At 61.6% G+C, this 6,830-nt stretch overlaps 1 pseudogene; it reads left to right on the forward strand.

Annotated features, from left to right (window-relative positions):
* The first annotated feature begins 755 nt into the window (after nt 1-755).
* On the forward strand, nt 756-5,257 carry LOC117088228 (annotated as a pseudogene).
* Nucleotides 5,258-6,830: the final 1,573 nt, after the last annotated feature.

The raw sequence follows: 6,830 nt of genomic DNA on the forward strand, positions 1-6,830 counted from the left end.
ACCCGCAGAGTCCTCCCCGCCATCTTGGGAGGGCTTGACCGATTTCAGTTTTGTTTGTTTACTAGGCTTTGTTTTACAGTCATTAGTTAAATTTACTAACATTTTTCAACTTCTTGTCTCAAGGGACTTCATTTGAATAAACAGTCTCTTTTTTCTTTTCTTTTCTTTCTTCTGTTTTTTTTTTTTTTTTTTTTTTTTTAGACGGAGTTTCACTCTTGTTGCCCAGGCTGGAGTGCAATGGTGTGATCTCGGCTCACCACAATCTCTGCCTCCTGGGTTCAAGCGATTCTCCTGCCTCAGCCTGCCGAGTGGCTGGGATTACAGGCGTGCACCACCACACCCAGCTAATTTTTTGTATTTTTTTTAGTAGAGACGGGGTTTCTCCACGTTGGTCAGGATGGTCTCGAACTCCCGACCTCAGGTAATCCGCTAGCCTCCGCCTCCCACAGTGTTGGGAATACAGGCGTGAGCCACCACGCCTGGCCAACAGTATCTTTTAGTTGTTGTCTTAGTCAGTGTCTGTGTGTGTGATGAGCTCTCCCAGCGTTTGTGTTATGAAAAGTCTGTACTTGGCCGAGGCGGGCAGATCACCTGAGGTCAGGAGTTCGAGACCAGCCTGGCCACATGACGAAATCCCCGTCTCTACTAAAAATTTGAAAAAAAAATTAGCTGGGCATGGTGGTGGGCACCTATAATCCCAGCTACTCGGGAGGCTGCAGCAGGAGAATCCGTGAGGTGGAGGTTGTGGTGAGCTGAGATCACACCACTGCACTCCAGCCTGGGCAACAAAGACAGACTTCGTCTCAAACAAAAGAAAAAAAAGAAGAGAGAGAGGCGCTGGCCCCAGGACAGGTGTGCATCTGGCCCAACCTTCAGAGAGAGAACCAGGTTGAGGCTGGAAGGGCGAGGGCCTCTGCAGGGAGCGAGAAGGCCAGAAGCTGCTGTCAGGGAGCCTAGCTCTATGTTCAGGCCCAGCCTCTCGGACAGCACTGTGTGCTCAGCAGGGTCTCCCGCCTGATGCCAACGCCCTGGACGTTATCCAGCTGCTCCTGGACTTGTGGCCGCTGCCCAGACTTGAGTCCTGCCTGGGGCATGGCTGCTCAGCCTGGAATCCTGGCCCTGGGGGAGGCTTCGGATCTGTCCGATGGTTTTTGAACCGTCCTGGGTGCAGGCCTCTTTCTGGGCCTCCCCTGGTCCACATCCACTCTGTCTGGAGAAAGAGGATAACAGGAATGGCTGGGTCCTGGAGCCCTGATCCCCTGTAGCTTCCCCAGGATGGCCCAGCCTTTCTTCCCAGCGTGATGGCCACAGAGCCCTGCCTGTGGGCCAGGCCTGGAGGGTCATCAGAGGGCTTGCTGAATAGCCCGTCTCCCATCAGCAGCTAGAGACAGAGATTAAATGTGGGGAGACCCACGGCGTCAGCTAAATTGATTCTATTACAGCGACTGATTTAATCTGAATGGTCATTACTGTGATTTATATGGCTGCTTGGGATTCTTTGCTCCCAAATTTGTTTCCCGTCCACTTGATATTGATTGAAAGATGATAGAGGGGGTGGGGAGGGGTGGGGCTGCCTGGGCTGACTCAGTGACCCCTAACCCGTCCCTCTCTGCCCTGATTGCAGGGGTGCCAAGCACAGCTGTGCTGGGAAGAGCAGGGAGGCAGCAGAGAGGACCCGGTGCCCTCAGTGTCCAGCACACGACCCCTGGCCTCTGCCCTCCCTCCCACCCAGCTCTGGCCCAGAAGCGCCTGCCAGTGCAGGCCAGGCAGCAGCCCCCTGGGCTACAGATGCAGCCAGGGTCCCTCTAACTCCCATCCCTACCCAGTGCCCTTCTCCCTACCCAGGAGCTCCTGTCCTCGCAAAGGACAGCACCCCTGCCCACCCTCCCTGGGCAGCCCGCAGCTCTTACTGCCCTCTCCTGGGTGGTCAGTGCCTGTGGCTGAGTGGGGAGGACAGGTTTTGAGGGGCCTGCTCTGTGTTCCCCATGCCCACCCCCACCACGGGTCCGGTGTGCTCAGGAGGACCCCATCACACAACCTTCCTTCCGGGGCCCCAGAGCACACAGAGCCCCTCCTCCCCTCTGCGGCCCCTTCCTGCTTCCTCTTCCCCCCTCCTCCACCCTTCCTCCTGTCACAGTGTTGGGTTATGGGGATGAAGGACAGAGACAGAGGCCTGGGGCACTGAGGGAGGGACAGAGGCATCCATGCAGCGGGGGAGAGGACAGACGTCCGGAACTGGGTAGAGATGAGTCTGCCGTGGGTGGGATTTGCTGGGGCGGGGGGCGTTCACATGGTGTGGAGGGCTGGACAGCCACTCTCTCCAGGACCACAGCTTCCTGGGCTGGGGCAGGACAAGGCCACCCATGCCCCACTTGCCCTTCTGGGGTTCAGCCAAATGAGGCCCCCACCCCCATGACTCGCAAGGCAGCTGGGAGCTCCGGCACTGCCCATGGGGATGGTCAGGCTTCACCACACCCGGCCGCTGTGGACTCTAGGGGCCTTGGGGGTGTGGGCTGCCCCGCCATCAGCTGCAGCCACAGCCGCAGCCTGTCTTTGGAGGGTGCTGACTGGGGGCCGTTATAGCTATATGGATCCCTGTGAAAGCCTGAGCATCGGGAGGCGCCTGGTGACGTCCGCTGTCTGGTTCTCCCAACGGTGCTGTCCCAGGTCCCCATCTCTGTAGCCAGCCCTGCCCACTCAGCCTCAGCCTTGGTGGGGCCTGGGCTGACCTCAGGAGCCCCTGCTGGCCCGGTCGCCCTTGAACCTTCGCCTTAGCCATCGGGGAGGCTGGGGTGGCCTCGGGGCCAATGCCAGGTGAGACCTTAGGTGAGCTGCACCCCGCTTCCCAGTGCTCGGAGCCAGGGGAAGGGAGGTGGGCGTGGACCATGCTCTGCAGCCCTCCCCTGGGGCATGCCTGGCTGCTGGCCTTCCTGATCCCTGCCCAGGTTGGGGCTGCAGCGTGGAAGTCAAGGCGTCCACGCTGGGTGACGGTGCTGGGCTGGCCTGGAGGGGGCAGGCCTGTCCAGCTTGGACACGGAAGCAGGGAAGGGCCCATCGTTCCCTCCCTGCTCTGCCCTGAAGACCCTCCGGCAATCAGAAGAGCCAGCTGCCCCTCCCCCACCCGCCTCCGCTGGCGTCCCTGGAGCCACACTGCCCCCTGCTGGGGCTGGTGGGTGTGACGGGCCACCAAGTCACACCCGCCGGCCTTCAGTCCGCCCCAGCTACACCTTGAGCCACTGTCTGGTCGGCTCCTCTGTCACTGTGGGGGGATGGACGCAAGATCAGTGTCAGGGTGGCCGGGCAGGACAGGACCCCACCTCCCCAGCTCAGGGACGGGCCTGAGGGATGCCTGGCCAGGCCTGCCACCCCCTGACCCCTTTGTGCCCAACTCCCTGTAGGGCCAGGACTGACCGTCAGGCTCCAGGGACCTGCCATCCCCAGGTCCTCAGGAGGACCAGCACCACCCCACCGACCAGCAGCCCCTCCTGTCCAGCATGTCCATCTGTCTATCTGTGTGTTTTGAATGCCCAAGATTCTTTAAACACACTTGTTGAATATTCTTTTCATGTGTGTTGCAGGGCGGATCGGGGGCTTCTGAACAAAAACAGCACCCCCATACCTGATGGGGACTCCTCTGAGCCCCCCTGGACTGACCCCCTGTGGCCACCAGGGACAAGTGGTGGCCTGAACGTGGGGGCAGCGTCACCTGTGAGCCCAGACAGCCCTAGCACAGTGGAGTCCAGGATGGTCCCAGCTACAGACACTGCCTGGCTTCCTCCACTCCCCAAGAGCCAGCCACATCTCTGTCCCAGGGGAAGCTTACAGGAAACTTATGGGCAGAAGCCCCTCTGTAGGGCCCACTACCCAGAGCCAGCCACAGGTACTCAGGCCAGGGCTCAGGGGCCATGAGGGCTCAGGGGCCGTGGGGTTCAGGGGCCGTGGGGTTCAGGGGCCATGGGGGCTCAGGGGCCGTGGGGTTCAGGGGCCGTGGGGGCTCAGGGGCCGTGGGGTTCAGGGGCCGTGGGGTTCAGGGGCCGTGGGGCTCAGGGGCCGTGGGGTTCAGGGGCCGTGGGGCTCAGGGGCCGTGGGGCTCAGGGGCCGTGGGGTTCAGGGACCATGGGGGCTCAGGGGCCATGGGGTTCAGGGGCTGTGGGGGCTCAGGGGCCGTGGGGTTCAGGGCCTGTGGGGGCTCAGGGGCCGTGGGGGCTGGTGGCCCTAGCCCTTCCAGATCCACTCCCCACCCCTCACTCACTCCGTGGGGACCTTCATCTGCCTAGATGGGTTGGTCTGCACTCTTGACAGTCCCAGGACTGGGTGTCGGCCTCACCCCAACACCCTGGCAGCCTCCAGGCCAGAGTAGAACGTTGGAAGGGCATGGCCCATGGCCAACACCAGGCTCCTGGCCAGGCCCCACCTGTGTCTGCCTCCTCACCCCAGCCTCCTCCAGCGTCAGGCCCTGCCTGTCAGACGGGGGCACCTGTCCAGGGGGTCCTCAGGGAGCACTTGCTGCCTGCAGAGCGAGCCCCCGGAGCCCCCCCTCAGGCCCAGAACGGACACAGCTGCCAGACCAAGACCAGAGACCAAGACCAGACCAAGACCAAGACCAAAACCAGAGACCAGACCAGAGACCAGACCAGAGACCAGACCAGACCAAGACCAGAGACCAGACCAGAGACCAGACCAGACCAAGACCAGACCAAGACCAGACCAAGACCAGGCCAAGACCAAGACCAGAGACCAGACCAGAGACCAGACCAGACCAAGACCAGACCAAGACCAGACCAAGACCAGGCCAAGACCAAGACCAGACCAAGACCAGGCCAAGACCAGGCCAAGACCAGACCAGGCCAAGACCAGGCCAAGACCAAGACCAGACCAAGACCAGGCCAAGACCAGACCAAGACCAGGCCAAGACCAAGACCAAGACCAAGACCAGGCCAAGACCAGGCCAAGACCAGACCAAGACCAGGGCCTCCTCACACCGGGTCCCCTCCCTTGTGTCCAGTGCCACCCAGGTTCCCTGGACGTCTTCCCTCTGCCCTCCACGCCCCGCACCCTGGGTAGGAGCCGCCTTCACACCAGTAACCCCGGCCCTCCAGCCCCCACTGCCTCTCTGGTAATGGAGCTGCACCTGGCCTAAGCCCGGGGCCTCCACAGGGCCCCTGTCAGGCACACCTTGCTCAACCCCAGCGTCCCGCATCACGCCTGCCCCTTAGTGGCTGGGGTGTGCGTGTGTATTTATATTTATACACTGTCATTACATAAATACAATTTAACAATCGAGGGTCAAGCACCGTTATTGCACTGTGCGATTACCACCACGGCGTCTCAGCTGAAAACTGGCACCTGCCTGCATCTGTCGTGAGAAAGCTGGAAATTCCTCAGCCCACTCTGGATCACTGCCTGCAGCGCCGGGAGGGGCGGCCCAGGGCTGGGGGGTGGGGGCACCTCTGGAACATCCAAGGCAGCAGGGCTCCTGGGGGGTCCGGGGCCCTGTTTGTTGTCCCCCAGTTCCTCATACTGGGGAGAGGAAATAGGGAGGGAACTGAGGCTGTGGACCAGGGAGCCCCCTCTACACCTCAGCTGGCCCTGCCCCCACCCCATGCCCATGAGGCGTGTCTCCCGAGCTGGAGAGTTGAGGTGGGCAAGGCAGAGGGCAGGAGTGATGGAGGTGAGTCCTGAAGACCCAAGACTGCAGACTCTGGAAAAAGGAGGGGAATGCCCAGAGTGGGGTCCCAGCTGGAGGCTTGGGGTGCAGAGGGAGGGTCGGGCATCTCCAGGTCCACTAGGAAAGAGGAGTGCTCTTCTAGGGCTGATGGTCCTGCAGCCGAAAATGGAGCCCTGCCCCTCACTGTACAGGACCTCCAGACTCAGGGTACCCAGCCCTTCCCTGCCACCTTCCTCTGACACAAGGGGAAACTGAGGCTGACACAAGGGGAAGCTGGAGAACCTCCAGCCCAAGGCTCCGAGGTGGGACTGGACCCAGGCTCCTGCTTCCTGGCCTTCCTGCTGCCCTGGGAGCACGTGGAGCGGGGTTCCTCGCTGGGGCACCTGCCCCTGGAGGATGACCAGCCAACCAGGGAGCACACCCTCCCACAGTGGCCAAGCCTCCTGCCTCCCTGGCCCTGCCCTGCATTTGGGGCTCACCCAGGACTTGGCCCAGCTTAGCCTTTCCCTTAGAAACTCCCACATCCCATGGAGGAGGGGTTTGGCCTCCGTTTCTTCCCGAGGTGGGTGGGAGGCGGGTGGTTGAAGCAAGGTGGGTGCAGGGTGGAAGAGAGCAGCTGGGGGTGGCAGACGGCAGCCTACCCAGGCCTCTTTCTGGGGGGAGGGCGAACACTTCTACCTCACCCCTGCACTAGTCCTGTGAGGCTGAACACCAAAAGCATTCAGAGGGCTTCTCCACCCCTAGTTTGAAGTCCCTGACCACCGAGGTGGGATGGTGGTCCCCAACAGGCTACACTCTAGCCCCAGAGGCCTCCCAGTCTGGAGATGGACTCTCTGCCCTCTCTCATCTTGGAGCAGTGAGCGCCAGGGACAGTCCTGGCCTGAGCCTCCTGGGCAGCCTGGCCTCCTTCCAAGCAGGCCAAGTGCACAGATGGTGCTTGCACCTGCACAGCCACCCACAGTCGAGAGGAGAGCAGAGGCACCGTGCCTGCTCCCACCACAGAGAGGAACGGGCTTCCCAGCCCGGCTCTGGGGCTGGTCAGCAACCCCCACTCCCCACCCTGCCTGCTCGAAAGAAAGGGTCCTTCTCCTTCCAGCCCCCTCCACCCTCCCTCCAGGACCTCCCTGACCATGCACTGGGCCTGTGCAGGTGTTGAGCCACA

The sequence above is a fragment of the Trachypithecus francoisi genome, unplaced genomic scaffold, assembly GCF_009764315.1.
Source record: "Trachypithecus francoisi isolate TF-2019V2 unplaced genomic scaffold, Tfra_2.0 Lachesis_group10, whole genome shotgun sequence".
Taxonomy (NCBI): Eukaryota; Metazoa; Chordata; class Mammalia; order Primates; family Cercopithecidae; genus Trachypithecus; species Trachypithecus francoisi.